This window comes from Pleurodeles waltl, chromosome 4_2 (genome assembly GCF_031143425.1).
Source record: "Pleurodeles waltl isolate 20211129_DDA chromosome 4_2, aPleWal1.hap1.20221129, whole genome shotgun sequence".
NCBI lineage: Eukaryota > Metazoa > Chordata > Amphibia > Caudata > Salamandridae > Pleurodeles > Pleurodeles waltl.
Window position 1 is genome coordinate 637,199,297 of NC_090443.1, and position 20,929 is coordinate 637,220,225.

A 20,929-nucleotide genomic window follows, 5' to 3' on the forward strand; every position below is an offset into this window, starting at 1 on the left:
GCAAATGTGCTGGAACCTTTCCATATGTTTAGTGAACTTCTGTTTGTGCACTGGAGTCGTTGTGGTAGGTAAAACATTAGGAGAACATGTCATCAGTAACTGCATTGGGTAGAGGAATAACAAGCATGCATAGTAAATGGCATTTTGTGATGACACGTTGTCAAGCAGTAAGTCAACAACAAGGGAAAGACCCAAGTCCATAAAAACCTGCCTAGCAAACCTCTTTTTACATTGACTACATCATACTGAGTAAGAATCTTTGCATTACTAGCAAGATATATTATGCCTAAATTAAATGAAAAATGCTGTACATCCCCATTAGTGCAAGCACTGAATAAACAGTAGAGCTATAATAATGTTCCTCACATTTCTTTTTCCAGCATTAGTACTCTTAGCAGCCTTTTTTTTTAAATAGCACATTTCCACATCAAAATGTCCTCACGATATTACAGTAATAAAGATTTCAAGCTGGTACCTTAATATGCAACTCAAACCAGCTCTCACTAGCGGGACTAAGGTAAACATCTTAATAACACAATTCATAATTTATCAAACAAAATCATTTGTGTAGGTACGTTAACTCATCAAAAACAGAATAAAAAACACATTAAAATAGTAATAATACAATATACACTTCTTAAACTAATTACTGCACAGCGAGTGCATGTCAAATGGAGATTCCTTGCTTAATTGCACTGTAGTTTTCAATCCTGATTTCATTAGATGTAAGCATTTCACAAAATCTCCTCCAAACCCTGATAACCAGACCCCTGCATGATGTATTTAAGAATTTTTGGGAAATTCAATTTAGCAAAAATGTGAAATGATCAGTATTTCTTAATTCAATAATCTATGATGATAAGTGCATGCTGCCTTATTGATCTGTATCTCTAAAAATGCCCTAACTGAAAATTCCCACTTTTGACGAATGAAACTCGAATGCAAAATTATTACAGCAGTGCATGTCCTTTGCATTACATACAAAATAAACAATTAAAATATTATAGTATTCATTCACTGTTAATAAGGGATTTCCATAGCGTATATCAATCCCAATAGGCAGTGATTAAATGCAATTATATTTTACCTTTCCTATGAGGACTTTTACTGTACTTTTTACAGGGAGCGTTTACATTCATGTAACTTAAAGAAGCACTGCAAAGCCAATATGTATCATCATTTGATACTAGTCAGGCTTAACTTAAAGACAATGTGTAAAGTATGTATGCAGCACTTTAAACATTGAACAAGTAAAAACACAAAACAAGAAACATTCAACACAAGTTTAGAAAAATAGAGTAGATATTAATAAATATAACAAGACAAAATGGCAAATCGAATCGGAAGACCAGAACTGTGCAATTTTAAAGATTTCAGGGAATATAGCATCAAAAAGCCCAAAGAGCTAGACTGGGACAAAGTCACAAATTTAGACCCGCCTTGATGGAGTGCGGGCTGGCCACAGGAGTACCTTAAATTCTGGTTGCAGGATATTGCGATGTCTGGGTCAGAGATGCATCTCACAGCATCTGTCCTGGGGAGCTGCGAGGCTGTGACGTGAGGTTCTGTGTCATTCTCAAGGATGTTGTTGATGGCTGAGGCTTAAAATGTGAAGTCTGGCATCAAGGATGCATCCTGCACCTGCTGCTTCTGAAGGAGCTGTTGAGCTTGCAATGTGTAGACCTGCATGGTTGTCAAGGATGCCATCGATGAGTGACTTGCAGTGTGAGGCCCTCACAGGGATGCCTCATTCATTGCCAGTTCTGATGAGGCTGTAAGGTTGATGCAATATCTTTGTGCAGGGACAGTCCATGCAGCAGAGGCAATGAATCGATTCTGCTCAGGGTTGTGCTGTGCAGCAGAGGCGATGTGTCAGTTTTGCTGGGTCCACCAATAGGCTAACAGAGCACCTTCAGGCCCACTTCCAAGGTTTCAGAACTGCGGTGGCATAACCTGGCAGAGTAATACTCACATTTACAGAGTCCTGGTACTGATTACAAGAGACAAGCACTTGAAATCGCTCTAGCTGTCCTGGGTACAGGTGACGGTCCTGTCCTACTCACCCAAGCAAGAAGGCAGCAGGGCAGCACATCAGGGCAGCAGTCCAACAGAGTGGCAGTCCTTTCGGCAGTGCAGCAGTCCTTCCTCCCGACAGAGCAGTCTTCCACAAGTCCAGAGATGTACTGAAGTGTTGGGGTTTGAGGTCCAATAATTTTACCTGGTGCACATTTTAAAGTAGGAGAGACATTTAAGAGGTTTCCACCCTCCAGAGGTGCTTGTGATTTCCTGTCTCTGAGTTGGCCCTAGATTGTATTTGGTCACAATAGAGTGTTGTTAAACTCCTTTTTGAGGGTGCTCAAGCAGAGCTTTTGTGATGTGCAGTAGTCAACAGCTCCTCCTGCTTGTTAACTCAGAGGGGTCTATCCTGCCAACACTTATCTTCCCTTTGTTTAACTGTCAGGGAAAAAAATAAATACCAACTGTCAGCTTTACCTAGTCAAGCAGGATGCAAGCAGCAAACACCAAATGGTTGGGCAGTAAAATGGCAACTTTCTAAAAGTGCCAATTTCAGAATTATGATCAAAATTCTGACTTTATTGTTAAAGAGAGCTTTTAACTGCAATTCTTTAAACACCAAACTCAATGTCTACTGGTTACCAACTGAAAGTTAGCACTTGTTAAAGGTAACCCAATGTTATCCTATGAGACTGGTAGGCCTTACAGTGGTGAAAAATGAATTTAAGAGATTTTCACTATCGGGACATGTAAGCCTTAAAAAAACGTATCCACCTTTTTAAATACATTGCATTCTTCCCTCTGGACTGTCCGGAGTCTACTTAGAGGTGACCCTTATTTATTAAAAAGAAAGGTTTGGGCCTGGCAAAGGATTTAGTTTGCAATGTTGACATGCCAATTTAAAACTGCTACACAAAGGCTGCAATTTCAGGCTTGAGACATGTTTAAAGGGCTACTGAAGTAGGTGGCACAATCAGTGCTGCATGCCGACTAGTAGCATTTAATTTACAGGCCCTAGTCACATATAGTACCACTTTACTAGGGACTTACAGGTGAGAGTGTAAGCCAAATTGACCATGTTTAGAGGAGATCCCAAGCACTTTGGTACTGGTTGGCAATGGTAAAGTGCACAGCGTCCTAAAAGACAACACAAAGAAGTCCATAAAACTGGATGGTGAAGGCAACAAGTTTGGGGATGACCTTGCAGAAAGGGCCAAGTGCAGCATCCATCCTAAAGTGCTAAATTAAAAAATAAATTACATGTGCATATTTTCAAACGGAGTGGGTGTATAACAATTTGCAGCTGCAAGGCCCTGCTAAAAATTTTAAAGAGTCCTAAATGGATAAAACACAGTGAGATGGAAGGAAGCAAAGGAGGAGCAGTTAGGAGGATTAAATAAATGCCACTGATAAGGTGCAGCAATCCGCTGGTGGGTTCTAGGGTCAACACAAATTTATTAAGAGGTGGAGAAAGAAAGGAAACACATGCACTCCCATGGAGTGTTAAAAGCAAAAAAAAAGGGAAAATGGAAACTCCTGAATGTATTTACTGAAGGATAAAAGTCATCCAGTCAATAGGATGGTGAAGAACACAAACCAAAGAGGGAAAAGGAAAGCAATTGAATAAGAAGCAAGCAAATTACATTGAAAAGAGAGGCAACAAAGAGCTGAATGAAAGTCCACTGTAAATATTGGTATAGTACACAATAGTTATTTAAAAAACTGACAGCTAGAGCTGTGTGTAGGTGAGACCTAAAAGTGGGGGTACAGGAGTTTATTTATTTTATTTATAGAAAAGTGATCCTTTATTGGATGGTTATCCCCAGTTTTTAATTTTTTTCTGGGGGGGGACTCATCTGCTTGTAATTTTGACATACAATTCAGTTGACACTGCTACCCTCTGCACAGTGTATGGAAACTGACTCCAAAGAATGAGGCAACATTGGATTAAAAAACAGTTTTCACTGTTTTGATTTTAGCTATTCCCACAGGAAATACTGGTAAAACAGTAAAAGTCACTATGGGCTCGATTACGAGAAGATCCGTCCTGCAGAGACCACAGTTGATGTGGCGGTCTCCAAACTGGACCTATTGTGACTTCCTCACTTGTATGATGGACAGGAACCAAGGTTCCTGTCAGTCAGCCTAGTTGGAAACATGTGGCAGCATTGCAACTGGCTCATAATAGAACAAATGGCAATGCTGCTGCACTACTCCCTGGACCCTTGAAATACTCACTGCAGACAGTGCACGTTTCGAAGGAGATGGGCAAGGGGCACTCTGCACTTGTCCTCTGCCAGCCTTTTCATGGCAGTTGAACCGCCATGAAAAGGCTGGCAGAGAACACAGTTGCAATCAGCAGGGAGGTGCTGAGATCAGCGCTGCCCTTGCTATATATATATATATATATATATATATATATATATATTTATTCACAAAGAAAGGTTGTCCCAAACGGAGGCGCACTCTCAACAGGTTTCACTCATATTTATTTTAGGATCCAGCAAAGCCGATAACAAACATTGAATCCTTTCTCTTCAGGCCTGACGCGTTTCGGACATCACTGTCCTTGTTCACAGGCAAAATGCGAGGCAAGCCATCAAATCAATTGCAGGAACATGATTATTCATTAAATACTCCCCCATAGTGGGCCTCCAGTGAGTTCACAGTCAGTGCATGTTGGTACAAGTAGTCCTGCAAGTTCGTTTTTACCAAGTGGGTTTGATTTTACCAGGCATTATTATAAAACACAGTACATTACCCTCCAGTGGGCAAAATTTGAAGTCAAATTAGCAGATTTGCTTATATTTCCTAACCTGTTGTTCTAATTGCGACGTAAAATGTAGTCACACAGACCTGCTCCTTCTGCAGTGGTGCTGCCTCCACGGCTGGACAGGCCGTAAATTATTCACAAAGAAAGGTTGTCCGAAATGGAGGCGCACTCTCAACAGGTTTCACTCATATTTATTTTAGGATCCAGCAAAGCTGATAATAAACATAGAATCCTTTCTCTTCAGGCCTGACGCGTTTCGGACATCACTGTCCTTGTTCACAGGCAAAATGCGAGGCAAGCCATCAAATCAATTACAGGCACATGATTATTCATTAAACACTCCCCCATAGTGGGCCTCCAGTGAGTTCACAGTCAGTGCATGTTGGTACAGGTAGTCCTGCAAGTTCGTTTTTACCAAGCGGGTTTGATTTTAGCAGGCATTATTATAAAACACAGTACATTACCCTCCAGTGGGCAGAATTCGAAGTCAAATTAGCAGATTTGCTTATATTTCCTAACCTGTTGTTTTAATTGCGACGTAAAATGTAGTCACACAGACAGGTTGTCCTTGCAGGACTACTTGTACCCACATGCACTGACTGTGAACTCACTGGAGGCCCACTATGGGGGAGTATTTAATGAATAATCATGTGCCTGCAATTGATTTGATGGTTTGCCTCGCATTTTGCCTGTGAACAAGGACAATGATGTCCGAAACGCGTCAGGCCTGCAGAGAAAGGATTCTATGTTTCTTATCGGCTTTGCTGGATCATAAAATAAATATGAGTGACACCTGTTGAGAGTGCGCCTCCGTTTGGGACAACCTTTCTTTGTTGAATATATATATTTATATATATATATATATATGTATATATATATATATATATATATATATATATATATACACATATACACACACACATATATATATATATATATAGATATATAAATATATAGATATATATAGATATAGATAGATAGATATGGTTTCTTAAAAGACTGGTAAGAAATGCACAGCAGTAATACATTACAGTAGTTAATTCTATTTGTTTGCTTTCAGAAAAAAAGCCCCACCCCTCACTTCACTGCTGGCTGAGCCAGCAGATGGAAAATAAAACAATAGTAAGCTATTGTTTTATTTGTCATCTCCCAGCTCTTGTCCAGAGGTGCAACGCTCTGCCACCATTGGGGAGGAGCCGCACCTGTCTAAATGGCTGCCAAAGTTTTGCAATATCTACAAATATATAGGGAATATGGATGGTTGGTGACTGCCCCAGAAGTATATCGTTCCATGCTTCAGGAAAATGAATAACAACCTAATTTTCCTATCTAAACGTGATAATAACATTTTACCTCCACAAGTTGTCCTCTTCCTAACACAAGGCCAGGTTTTTGGTTTCTTAACAGGCTGGAAAGAAATGTATAGCAGTCATACATTACAGTAGTTAATGCTATATATGTGCTTGCAGAAAAAAGGAGAGGTCTTGGCAGTTTTTTTATTGAAGTTTATAATATGGCTTGCAAGTTTAGGATTGTTCAAATTACGACAAGAGTGAAAACAATGATTTCTCTGCAGCGTGTTCATTTATACTGCATGAGGGTATATATATATATATATATATATATATATATATATATATATATACACACTTGACTGAGCTACTATGGGCTAATTAGCCTTACTCTACAACTGCTGCCCTGCCTGTAACGAGGTATGGATTCCCTTTTAGAAGCAACACAATAGACCATTTTGATTGACAAGTTGACATGAATGGATAGAGATGACCCACCTGAGCTCAGTAGAATATTCAGGGTGGGGACCATTATATGTAATTATAACTCAATAATAACTCATGCCCTACAGGCTTTAAACTTTGTGATCTCTTGATGCACTATGAATTACCTCACATATTAATATCACTCATGACATGTTCTATGACATCAATGAAAACATCACTGTAACATCTAAACAAACACCACTGATGGCAAACTGTGCATGGAGTGGGCATTAGTTATAGTTACATTACAGCATGAATTATTGTTACCTGAGATATATATAACTGGTGAATGCCAGTGGTTTTATTAGATTAAAATGCTATGTTTTAGATGACATTTTCACATAACCATAAACTCCCTTTAACCATAGATTTTTTCAGTAAATTTCTAAGGTTTTTTTTTATCTAAATTAAGATATTACTAACATACCTAACAATAACGTCACTTCAACCTTTGTGTTTTTAAATGAATTTCTGGTGTTTTATTCAAGTAACCTAATCTGTCATTACTATACAAAATGCCAACCCCACCTTGCTCACGACCTTTGGCGGTGCTCAGCGTGAGGTTGGCCAAAGGGTCCAGCCAGCGGAGAAGCCCTCTGCTCAACCCCCTGTATGTAGTCAACCCAGATTGGACTTGGTTTCAGCTTACCTTGGGACCACTTCAAGAGTCCAGGGAGCAAGGGCTCACTTCCGCAGGTAACAGCAGCAGTGGACAAGCAGGTTGCAGAATCACTTGAGCTTGTTGTGTATCTGTAGCTTACACAATAGCTGCACAATAGCTCACACAACAGGCCAGACAGCTATCCCTTGGAGTCACTCTGGTAGTCCTAGGTTCAAGGAGCAGATCTTGTATTTCTTCCTCATGCAGTATGGCAGCAGGGCAACTCTTCAAGCAGAAGGGCAGAAGGATGTTCCTTCCAGCAGCAGAGCAGCAGGGCATTCCATTGTGAGAGTTTTTGAAATGTCCAGAAGTAATATTATTTAGGGACTGAGAGCACCACCTTTTATTACCAGTGCCAAACCTTTTGGTGGGGGAAGCATTCCTCCTTTTTGAGCCTGGTTTTAAAATGTCTGGGGTGACAAAGCAAGGGCAGGTCTGGTGTCAGGCTCCTTTGTGGGCGCAGGAGGCAAAGCCCTTTAAAGTGTGAGGTTGGGTACAACTCCGCCTCAGCCATCCTGTCAGGATGCCCCACACTCTCCATATCTAGTCCTCTTTGTCTCACTGTTTTGTAGCAATACACAACCCACAACAGCAGAATTATGTGACCAGGCTACTGGCAAAAAGATACAAGCCCTCATTACGACCCTGGTGGTCAGCGGTAATTTGGGGAAAGGTACTGCCAACAGGCTGGAGGTACCATTTCCCAAATTATGACATTGGCGGTTTGGCTCAAGCCAAACTGCCAATGTATCACTCCGTCCGCCAGGGTGGTAATGGGTGCAGGGCTGGAGACTTTGGTCTCCAGCCAGGCGGCCGTCACAATCCCACCCTCGGAATTATGACCTCCCCTACCGCCATGGTTTTTGTGGCAAGCCTACCACCACGAAAACGATGGCGGTAGGCACTATCAGTGCCAGGGAATTCCTTCCCTGGCACTGATAGGGGTCTCCCCCAACCCCCACCCCCCCTCCTCCCCCCCTGCACATTTACACACCCACATGCGCACACATACACACTCATACACACACGCATACCCACATCCACCCACGCATGCACACATACATGCCACACACCGCAACACACACCAACATACATTGTCGCACACATGCATTCACAACACATAACATACACGTACACTCACATTCAGTCATTCACACACTCATTCAACACGACTCACGCCCGCATGCACACATACAAAAACAGACACACACACACACATACACACACACACAATACCCCAACACATGCACACACCACCCCCTCTCCTGTTGGAGAACCTGGCTTACCTGCGTGTGGGGGGTCCTCCGGCAGGAGACGGGACGCAGCACTGCTGTCAGTAACAGCATCCGCCAGCAAAACACCACCAGGCCAAATCATTGCTCATGATACGCTCGGCAGCATTTTGCTGGTGTGGGGCTGCTGCTGACAGCAGCGCCACCTTACCGCAATCCGCCGCCATGACCGTCGATGGTATTCCGCCAGTCTTCTGGCAGAATTCTGTCTATGGTCATAATGCGGATGGGCGGCTGGTAGCCAGGGCGATGGTATGTTGGCTGCCGTCGTCATGGCGGTAGGTGGTCAATACCGCCAATGTTGTAACGAGGGCCACAGTGTATTTACGCACAAAAACTGCAACTTTCTAAAAGTGGTATTTTCACAATTGTAAGACAAACACTGAAAGAGGATTTAAAATTACAATAAAAAAATAAACATGCAGTATTTTTCTACATGCTCCCAATCCAAGCTTAGCACTTATTAAATGTAATGAGTCACCCAATGTAAGCCTAAGGGAGAGGTAGGCTTTACAATAGTAAAAAGAAACTGTAGGAATTTTCTACTACCAGGACATGTAAAATTTAAACCCACATGCCCTACATTTTAAATACTATGTACCATGCCCTAGGAACTTTGAGGGCCTACGTTAAGGGTGACTTATGAGTATTAAAAAGGAATGTTTATGCCAGGTGTTAGAAATGGGGTCTCTAGGGCAGTGGTTTGCACCTTGTCAAAGTAGGGACCCTCACTCTATTCTGGGTAAAGGGGTCACACAACTAAGATAATCCCTGCTTACCCACTTGGTAGCTTGGCATGAGCAGTCAGACTTATCTCAGAGGCAATGTTTAAGGTATTTGTACACACACATGCAAAAAACACCACAAACGTACTCCACACCAGTTTAGAACAGTTTAGAACAATACCCAATATTTTTTTGAACATAAGACCAATATGACGAAAATCCAACATACACAATTAAAGATATCACATTTTAAAAGTGGAGATGAGTCTTAATCAATAAGTATCAATGATTGTATCTTTTTAGCACAAAGGACATGCGATGTGTCAAAAACAAGGACAATGTGGGCCGCAGGGGAGGTGAGGATTTGGAAAGCAAAGCAATGCATTGATTCCTTACTGCACAGGGGAGGTAGTGTGTTGATTCTTTCCTCACAGGAGAGGAGATGTATTGGTTCCTTACTGGCAGGGGAGGTGATGCATTGAGTCTATCTTCACAGGAAAGTCGATTCGTTGATTTCCAGACACACAGCCTCGGTTCCTTACTGCGGTCTGCGATTGATGACAAATTGATGCCCTGGGGATGATGCGTGGAAAATCCAGACGGGCTGTGTTGATGAAGGTGCTCTGTTAATTTTTCAGGTGCTGCACATCCGTGCATGTATTTTCTTTTTCAAGTCACCACCTTACATTTCCAAGGGCCCAGGGACTGGAGTTGGCACCACATGGCAAGTGAGGGATCTCAGCAGATGTGCCCAGGGACAGGCAGATTAAGGCCCTCATTACAACCCTGGCGGTCAGTGTTAAAGCGGCTGTAACACTACCAACAGGCCGGCAGTAAAGAAAATGGATCCATGACCACAGCGGAAACTACCAACACAGACAGTCACTTTAACACTCCGACCGCCACAGCAATAGCAACAAACACCGCAGCGATAACCACCAACAGCCAGGCGGAAGACAATGTACCACCCACTCCATTACAACCCGCCCATCCGCCAGCTTTTCCGGGGCGGTACCAACGCCATCAAAAGCACGGTGGAAACAGACCTCTGAAGGGAAACCACTCACCTCTCGACACTCAAGGAAGAACCACGACACCATGGAGCCCGAGCTGCAGGTCTTCCTCATGCTGGTGTATCTGCTCATATACCAGGAGCACCAATGCCGGCAACGACAACCACGGTGAGTACTGCATCTAGCACACAAGGGAGGGGAGGAGGAAACAGACGCAATACGCCAACCCCCACCATCACCCCCAACACCATACACACAAACATACGCAACACCATTACATATACACCCCGTATCCCTCAGGAATAACGCAAGGACAAAAGGAATGGATTCAAATGAGTGTAATATTAGAAATACTTAGAACTACGTGCAGAAAGCAAAAACAGGATTTACAATATATACAATATGTGCAAAAGGGGGGACAATGTCCACACCAAAATTATATGTGGCCCACTGGGCCAAAACACATAGGCCAAGCCCACACTTGACTCCTGCCTCAATACAGAGAGAACACTGCAAGGGCATCAGGTCGAAAACACACAGGCACCTCAGAGGGACGGGGAAGGGGGGCACCTCAGCCGGAAGATGGTACAAAGCCACTGCTCCTGGAGGGGGCTACATGCTCACTGCTTGGTTCTGGTGAGTGCAAAGCCACAGTCTCTCAAGTGGGTGGTTTGCCCACTGCTTGGTCCTGGAGAGTGCAAAGCCACAGTCTCTCAAGTGGGTGGTTTGCCCACTGCTTGGTCCTGGGGAGTTCAAAGCCACAGTTTCTCAAGAGGGTGGTTTGCCCACTGCTTGGTCCTGGGGAATGCAAAGCCACAGTCTCTCAAGTGGATGCCTTCTTCCACTGGTTCTGGAGGGGGCATTGTGCCCAGTGTGCTTCAGCCTACCAAGGATATGGTAAGTGGATGCCTTCTTCCACTGGTTCTGGAGGGGGCTTTGTGCCCAGTGTGCTTCATTCTGCCAAGGATAGGGTGAGTGGATGCCTTCTTCCATTGGTTCTGGAAGGGGCTTTGTGCCCAGTGTGCTTCATCCTGCCAAGGATAGGGTGAGTGGATGCCTTCTTCCACTGGTTCTGGAGGGGGCTGTGTGCCCTGTGATGCAGATCTTGGGGAATGCAAGGTCACAGTCACTGACCTGGGTTTCCGACCCACATGATTTTCTGTGGGCAGGACGCATGACACTCCATGGAGCCAGGACTATAGTCCATCTGCCTGCGGGGACAGCTGTACAGTGGTAGCAGTGGCGGAGCTGGTGGCAGTGCTGCCAGTGGTGGGGGGAGGCTCCAGCCTTTCCCCTGCAGCCTCGGACGGCTGCCCACTGGGGCTGCTGCTGCTGTCAGTGGTGCTACTTGCAGCGGTGCAGGTGGCAGTGCTCGCGGTGGTGCTTGCAGCGGTGCAGGTGGTGGTGCTGGCCGCACTGCTGGTGGCGGTGCTGCCAGTGGTGGGGGGAGGCTTCAGTCCTTCCCCTGCAGCCACGGACGGATGCCCACTGGGGCTGCTGCTGCTGCCAGTGGTGCTACTTGCGGCAGTGCAGGTGACGGTGCTTGCGGTGTGCTTGCAGTGGTGCTTGTGGTGGTGCAGGTGGCGGTGCTGGCCATGGTGCAGGTGGCGGTGCTGGTAGTCACCAGGCCTTCCCCTTGCAGCCTAACACGGGTGAAGTGCCCTAGCTGGTGTTCCGTGCCCCTTACTGCCCTTGGCAGATGGTGGTGCCTCCTTGGTTCTGCAAGCTGGAGTCTTTGACGTGGCCTTGCTTGCTGGTTTTGGCTCCTTCTCCTTGCTGGATGCTGTCCCCTTCTTGCCCTTGCCAGGTGGCGGAACCTTCTTGGCCTTGGCAGGTGTTGGTGGCACACTGGCTGGGCTGACGGGTGCCTCCTTAGAGCCTCTGACAGCTGCAGAAACCACAGTGGACGTGGACTTGGTGGCTGAGGTGCTGGGCTGGGTTCTGGCCACCCTTGCCCAAGGTGAAGGATGGGGGGAGGGAAGAGGTCAATGTTGGCTAGGAAAAGCTTCTTAGGGACATTGGGGCGGGAAGAGGGTGAAGGTTTGGAAGTGGAGGAAGAAGGAGTAGTTGTAGGAGGTGTCAGTCTGCTGTGTTTGGGTGCAGGTGCATGAGCTGGATGCTGTTGTGAGGTGGATGGCTTTTGGGTGGGTGTGTGCTTGCGTGTGTGTACTTTGGGAGGAGGAGTCACAGACACAGTGGGAGAGGACACAGGGGATGTGGGGGTTGTGACTGCCATTGAGGGGCGTGTGATGATAGGCGTGCTGGAGACGGAGGTAGTGGATGAGGATGTAGTGCATGCAGGTGTGAGTGGAGACGCAACTGGGAGGGAGGGGGGGGAGGAGGAGGAGGGGGACACAGTGGAGGCAGTGGATGTTGGTGTGTCTGAATGGGGATGGTGCTTGTGTGAGTACCTGTGAGATGAACTGTGGTGCTTGTGTTTGCCTGAGCCACTTCTGTGTGTTGATTTGGGTGAATGTTGGTCTGAAGGTGTGCTTGGGATAGGTTGGGGTTGAGGGGATTGGGACTGGGTAGAGGAAGTTGGAGGGGGAAGGCTGGAGACAGGGACAATGGCTGCCATCAGTGCAGAGGCCAGAGCCTGAAATGCTCTCTTTTGGGCCGACACACCAGAGTGAATGCCCTTCAGGTATGCATTTGCTTATTGCAAATGCCTTTGGACAGCCTGGATGGCATTCATTAGGGTTGACTGCCCAACAGTGAGGGATCTCAGGAGGTCAATAGCCTCCTCACTGAGGTCAGCAGGGTTGCCTCGGGCGAAAGAGGTGCCCACCCTCCTTGGTTTGCAGGCTTGGGAAACACGCTGAGGGGCTGCTGGGAGGGTGGTGCTGGTATGGGGGTGGTGGCTGTACCTGTTGTTGGGGTGGGCACAGAGGTGTCCGCCACCGCCAGGGAGCTTCCATCGGAGGAGGAGTCGCTGTCTGTAGTGTCCCCTCCTGTCTCCATCATGGTGCTCCCCTAGCCCTCTGTCCCACTGGTGCCCTCACTGTTGGTGGATTCAGCCTCCAGGCCCATGTGGGATGCAGCTCCCTCCATTGCCGGTGCCTCTGCTCCTCTGCCAGATGATGCTAATACACACATGGCCAGGGTGACAACTCAAAAAGGGGGGGAGAGACAGAGGATACACTTGGTCAATGCCAGCAACACTACCGTTGGCGTACACAACACACAGGGATCAGCTCTATGTACTAGGCCATGCAAAGCTAGTCACCAGCCCATGGGGTACAATGTCTAACGCCATTAGCTGCACACCTGAAACTAACAGGACCTTGCCCAGTAGTAGATGCCCACTAATACTACTGGGGTTGGAGTGCTTCAGAGCCTGACCAACAAGGGACCTACCCTGACATTTCACCCTGGCCTACGGGCACTCACAGCCCACATCCCTCACCCAGGTACAACCTTAACACATGGAAAGTCATGTTTCAGCATCTGTACTCACCCCCTTGTGGCTGCTGTGATGCCTTCAAGTGCCCATCCAACTCCGAATAGGCCACCACCATTATGCGGAACATCAGGGGGGTCAGGGTACAACGGGCACCCCTTCCTCGTTGGGAGTCCAGCCCCAGCTGGGCCTCCGCCATCTTCCTAGGCCAGCCGCTCAGGTCCTCCCACCATTTGCGGCAGTGGGTGCTCTGCCTGTCACAGACTCCCAAGGTCCGCACCTCCTTGGCGATGGCATGCCAAATACCCTTTTTCTGATGGGCGTTGACCTGCAGGAAAAAAACAGCAGAATAGGGATTAGTCATACTGTCCGGACTGTCATACTCATGGCCCACCATATCCCTCCCATCCCCTTAGGCACATACATTGACCACCATACATTCAGCACTCTGCCCAGGATCCCTCAGCACTCCCCCAACATGAGGCTTACACACACAGCACTCCATACATTCATGGCCCACGCATCATGTTCACAGTGTACTCACCTGTTTTTCTGGAGGACCATAGAGTAAAGTGTACTGAGGTAGGACCCCATCCACCAGTCTCTCCAACTCCTCCGAAGTGAAGGCAGGGGCCCTTTCCCCATACACAGGTCACAGCAGCACTTGCAGTGTAGGTCGTCTCCTGTTGAAGGTCAGGTAGCAAGTGAGTGAACAGATAGAAAATGACGGTCACGTCTGCAGCGTCACCGATGGCGTGCATCGCCATTGGCTCCTGGAACCCATAGGGCCCAATGTTAACCAATGCAAAGTTGCGCGGCGGTCATCGACCGCCAACCACTACGGCGCACAATGCCAGCGGAATTACCTCATTTACACTTGTCTCTCCTCAGAGGTCAGGCAGCCGCCATATCAGGGGGGCACAGGCCATGGCACCTAACTGCGTCACAGAAGACACTGGCACATCAACTGACTCTCGAGTTCACATACTGTTTCTGTAAAGGAAGAAATGCATTTTTATTATAACATATGTGTGAATATGACCCTCTACTCACCATTTTTCTACCCTAGACTTCAACCGTTGAGGATGAATAGGAGATGGAGACATCCCCCGTGTACAGACCCCTGGTGGACCTGGCAACAATGGAGGACAGACACATTATCCTGACCTACAGACTTGATAGGGCCACAATCTAAGAACTGTGTGCCCAATTGGATCCAGACCTAATTTCAGCTATCCACCAGTCCACAGGTATCCCCCCTCTTGTGCAGGTCCTATCAGTGGTCCATTTCCGGCAAGTGGTTCCTTCAAAGTGACAGTGGCCATGGCATCAGGGATGTCACAGCCTATGTTCTCAAACGTGTTGACCAGAGTGTTGTATGCCCTGCTGAAACACATGCACAGCTACATCGTATTCCCCCAGGTGGAGGATTTGGCCAAAGTGAAGACTGACTTTTATGCCCTGGGACATATCCCCAACATCATTGGTGCCATTGATGGTACACATATAGCATTTGTCCCACCCCGGAGGAATGAACAAGTGTTCAGGAATAGGAAAAGCATTCACTCTCTGAATGTACAGATGGTGTGTTTGGCGGACCAGTACATCTCCCATGTGAATGTTAAGTATCCTGGCTCTGTGCATGATGCCTTTATATTGAGGAATAGCAGCATTCCACATGTCATGTCCCAATGCCAGAGGCACGGGGTGTGGCTAATAGGTACGCCCATGGTCCCCACCCAGTTGAGGTAGGTATATGGGTGTGGGGTTGTCCCTAAGGGTGAGTGTCTGTCTAACAGGTATCCCTCGAATGTTTGCAGGTGACTCTGGTTACCCCAACCTCTCATGGCTACTGACCCCAGTGAGGAATGCCAGGACAAGGGCAGAGGAATGTTACAATGAGACACATGGGTGAACAAGGAGGATAATTGAAAGAACCTTTGGCCTCCTGAAGGCCAGATTCTGGTGCCTCCATCAGGTGGATCCCTGTACTACTCACCCAAGAAGGTGTGTCAGATCATCGTTGCATGTTGCATGTTGCACATCCTGGCCTTGAGACGCCAGGTGCCTTTTCTGCAGGAAGATGAGCCTGGGGGAGGTCTTGTGGCAGCGGTGGAGCTTGTGGACAGTGAGGAAGAGGAGGCAGAGGAAGAAGATGTGGTCAACAGAAGAGCACTCATTCAACAGTACTTCCAGTGACACACAGGTAAGACACTGTAACTTCACTTTCCATTGCAGCCTGATTTTCCTACTACTATGGCCACTCACTGTACACTTTGGCATCTCTATTTTCAGATCTCTGTGCCTCACTCTGGCTCCTGGTGTGTGTTCTGCTGTCCACTACAGGTCATACCTATGTATACATGACTGTACAGTTGAATTGTTATGTTTACAGCTTGTTAAATGAATACATATTTCAATCAATTAACAGACTCCATACTTGTATTTGTTCCAAGGGTGTTTATTTATGTGCTAATAAGTGTCGGGGTATTGCAATGGGCTGGGTTGCTGATGGAGGAAAGTCCGGGGTAGAGTCCAATCTATTGGGATCACAGGTGCATTGTCCAAAGAGGCATAGGAAGGGGAGCAATAGCAGTTCAAGGTGGACAGCGTGACAGAGTTGGACAGAAGGGTGACAATCAGGAGAGTCTTTTTTTCCTGGCGGGGGTCTTGGCAATGTTCTCTGGCTTCTGCCTGGATTGCAGGGACCGTTTGTGTGGTGGTTCTCCTTCTGCACGGGGTGGGGTGCTGGTGGCCTGCTGGTCCTGTGCTGGGGTCTCCTGTCCACATGCGCCGGTGGAGATAGAGGGCAGTTCTTCGGTTTGGCTAGTGTCAGAGGCCCGTTGGTGTGCCACTGCCTCCCTCATGGTGTTGGCCATGTCTGCCAGCACGCCTGCAATGGTGACCAGGGTGGTGTGAATGTCTTTTAGGTCCTCCCTGATCCCCAGGTATTGTCCTTCCTGCAGGAGCCGCTGGGTCTCCTGCAACTTGTACATCATCTGGCCCATGGTCTCCTGAGAATGGTGGTATGCTCCCAGAATACCTGCAAGTGCCTCGTGGAGAGTCGGTTCCCTGGGCCTGTCCTCCCCCTGTCGCACAGCAGTCCTCCCAGCTTCCCTGTTGTCCTACGCCTCTGTCCCCTGAACCGTGTGCCCACAGCCACCGACCCCAGGTCTCTGATTGTCTTAGGTTTGTGGGGTTGCCTGGGGTCCCTGTAGTGGTGGACACACTGATGATTGACGTGTCCTGGGGACAGAGGTATGGGCCTGCTGGGAGAGTGCTGTGCTGGTGTTTCCTAAGGGGGAGGCTCTCTGGAGGGTTGGGGCTGTGGCAGGGTAACCGACTGTCCAGAGGTCCCTGATGGGCCAGGTTGGTCATCCAGATCCAGGCGTTCAGAGCTGCTGTCATCACTATGGGCCTCTTCTGTGGGGGGACTGTATGTTGGTGACACCTCCTCTCCGGTGACATTGATTGGGGGTCCTGTGAGGATGATATGCAGTGTTATTGTATCTGCGTGTGCCATCTTGTGCATGGGTATGTTTCCCTCTATGGTTGTTATTAGCAAGGCAGCTTTCGGCTGTGTGAGTTGTGATTCGGTTGGCTAAGTGATTGTCACTAGTGTGCATGCTCTGGTGATGGGTGTCCATGCAGGTCTGTGATGGGTGTCCATGCATTGTTGTTGCATGCTGGGCTTGGTATTGGGATGGGTGGGTTGCGATGGTGGGGTATTTGTGAGGTGATGGAGTGATGGGGGTGAGGGTAGGGGTAGGAGTTTGTGATGTCATGCAGGTAGGGTGGGGTATATATTAGTAAAGATTTGACTTACCAGAGTCCAGACTTCCTGCTACTCCTGCGAGGCCCTCAGGATGCATGATCGCCAGGACTTGCTCCTCCCATGTTGTTAGTTGTGGGGGAGGAGCTGGGGTCCACCGCCAGTCCTCTGTACGGCTACCTGGTGTCTTGCAACCACTGAACGCACCTTCCCACTTAGGTTGTTTCACCTCTTCCTGATATCATCCCTTGTTCTTGGATGCTGTCCCACGGCGTTGACCCTGTCCACGACTCTCCACCATAGCTCCATCTTCCTTGCAATGGACGTCTGCTGCACCTGTGATCTGAATAGCTGTGGCTCTACCCGGATGATTGCCTCCACCATGACCCTTAGCTCCTCCTCTGAAAACCTGGGGTGTCTTTGTGGTGCCATGGGTGTAGTGAGAGTGGTATGTGTGAGGGTGTGTGGGGTGATTTGTTGGGGTGTGTGCTGTGAGGTGCGTGGATGGTGTATGGCTGACGGTGTTATGTGGCTCAGATTAAGTGGGTGCTCCTGGCTTGTCTCTCTCTCAGTTGGAAATATATAGTTTTTCATTGTAAAGGGTTGTGGGTAATGTGGGTGTGTATTTTATAGTGTTGTGGGTGTGGTGTGTGTATGTGTGTCAAGTGTGTATAGTTTGAATTGTCTAATGTGGTGTTGTTTTGTATGTGTGTGTGCATTTTCAGCGCAGCGGTGTGCACTGCCAATGGTTTACCGCGGTTGAATGACCTCTGCGGTGATTCGTGGGTCCTGATGCTGTGGGCGTATTTGTGTTGGCATAACGGTGTGGGTTTTGGTACTGCCAGTTTATCACTGACTTTTGGTCTGGCAGACTTGTGTGGGGTGTCTGTATAGTGGCAGATTTCTCTGTGTGGGTCATAATAGCCGTAACGGTATACCGCCGCGCTCACGGTATGTTGGTGGCCGTCAGCACGGCTGTCGACGACATTTACCGCCAGGGTTGTTATGAGGGCCTAAGTCTTTGATGTCCCTGTGACTTGTTACGGAAGGCAAACTCAGTTCAAGCCCTTTGAAAGGCTAGGAACGCAGGATGTGGAAAACAAAGTCCAGTTCTTTCACTCCCAGGACAGAAGCAGCAAGCAGTAGGCCAGCACAACAAAGCAAAAAGCATCCCAATCTTCTTCCTAGAAGAATGTCCTCAGTTCAGAAGTGTTCTAACTTTATGGGGTGAGAGGGCCAGTACTTATACCCATTTATGCCTTTGAAGTAGGCAAACTTCAAAGAATAATTCTTTGTAGTGCACAAGACCCTGCCTTTCCTGCCCTGATACCAGACACACTCCAAGGGGGAGGAGACTGCTTTGTGTAAGGACAGGCACAGCCCTATTCAGGTACAAGTGTCAGCTCCTCCCACCACTCTAGCCCACGAAGATCCATCAGGATATGCAGGACACATCTCAGCTCCCTTTGTGTGACTGTCGAGAGTAAATTCACAAACAGCCCAACTGCCATCCTGACCCAGATGTGTATTCCAAAGCCAAGCAAGAAAATGCCCACTTTCTGAAAGTGGCATTTTCAACCTTACAATTTCAACAACCAACTTCACCAAAAGATGTATTTTTACATTGTGAGCTCAGAGACCCTAAACTCCACAGCTCTATCTGCTCCCAATGGAAAATTACACTTGAAGGATATTTCAAGGCAATCTCCATGTTACCCTATGGAAGAGATAGACCTTGCAATAGTGAAATCCTAATGCAGCAGTATTTCACTATCAGGACATGTAAAACACAACAGTGCATGTCCTACCTTTTACCTCTGCACATGGGGCCGTCTTGAGCCTACCTTAGGGGTGACTTACATATAGAAAAATTAAAGGTTTGGGCCTGGCAAGTGGGTGCACTTTCCATGTTGAACTGGCAGTTCAAAACTACACACATAAACACTGTAGTGGCAGGTCTGAGGCATGTTTACAGGGCTACTCTTATTGGGGGGCACAATCAGTGCTGCAGGCCCACTAGCAGCACTTGATTTACATGTCCTGGACACATGGTGCACTATACTGGGGACTATTAAACCAAATATGTCAGTCATGGAAAATCCAATCACCACTACCTGTTAGAGAGCACTTGCACTTTAGCACTGGGCAGCTGTAGTAAAGTGCCCAGAGTCCTAAAGCCAGCAAAAATGAAGTATAGCACACAGTCAAAAAGAAGAGGTCAGAGGCAAAAGGTTTGGGGATAACCTGCAAGAAGGGCCATTTCCAACACCAGGCACAAGGTTAGTTTGCTAGGTTGAAGTGGCAGTGACAGGCCTGAGACATGTTTTAAAGGGCAACTTTAGTGGGTAGCACAATGAGTGCTGCTGGTCCAAAAGAGGCATTTTATTTGCAGGTCCTGGGTACATGTTCTGTCATTTACTAGGGATGTAAAACTATATTAAATGTGACAATTAGGAGTAGGCCAATTTTACCACATTTTAGGGAGAGAGCACAAGCACTTTAGCAGTGTAAAGTGCACTGAGTCCTAAGACCAATAAAAGTTAATTCAGCAAAACAGGAGGGGCGAAGGAAAAAGACTTGGTTACTTCCCAGGGGTGTCAGAATTAACAGACTTTATGGAAGCACTGAGAAACCTACTGCAGGTCCTTTGTCTCCTGCCAACTGTTGCTCTATTTCTCTTCTGACCCCTTTATGAAAAAATTACTTGAATGTCGTATCTGTAACATGCACACTCTATCTCTTCTCTCAGTGCTTAAAGGCTCCCTCCAACAGGGGTTCTGGACACACCACACCAGTGAGACGTCTAAGTTATATGCTCATTTTCATTACTTCTGAACATCACAAGTGTCCATCTTCATACTTCTAAAACATTCTGCAGTGTTTGGCACTCCATGCTAACTACTTTTTATTGTTTTGTCATTGATGGTGTAGCATTTGACTGTTTAGCTGTTAACCAGCTGAGCATTTCTTAAAAGTATTATGGCACCATAAGTCTCCAGTTTCTAAACTTTTTTTACTTGGTACACGGTTTTCCTCGGTGACATAATCTCTTCTATATATATCACTTTATTTTCTTCAGAGGCCCGGTCTCAGACACCACTAGCAAAATATCATCTGCAGAGTAATGGTAGGTGATTTTTCACTTTTCTCTGGGATTTGATGATGACAATAACTCTTTTTTTAAATTAATTGTGTGCCATCCCCAGCAAAGAGGAGCTCCTCCAATGATGAGAAGTAAGAGCAAAAGAGATTGTCCCCCTTTGGTCCATGGTGGAAGCTTTACGTGAGGAAACTCCTATTGTATGTAATTGAAAATATTCACACCTAGTTTGATTTAATTATTTCTTTTGACTATAAACAACCCCAGTCTTTTTTAAACCAGGTGACAACAATGTTTAGTCCCTACAGACTGAAGTCCTGACTTTGGGACTTGCATGTATCTGTGAAATAAAAATAGTATTTCTTAGGGTGTAGGCAACTGGGTCTGTTTTGTTAATAT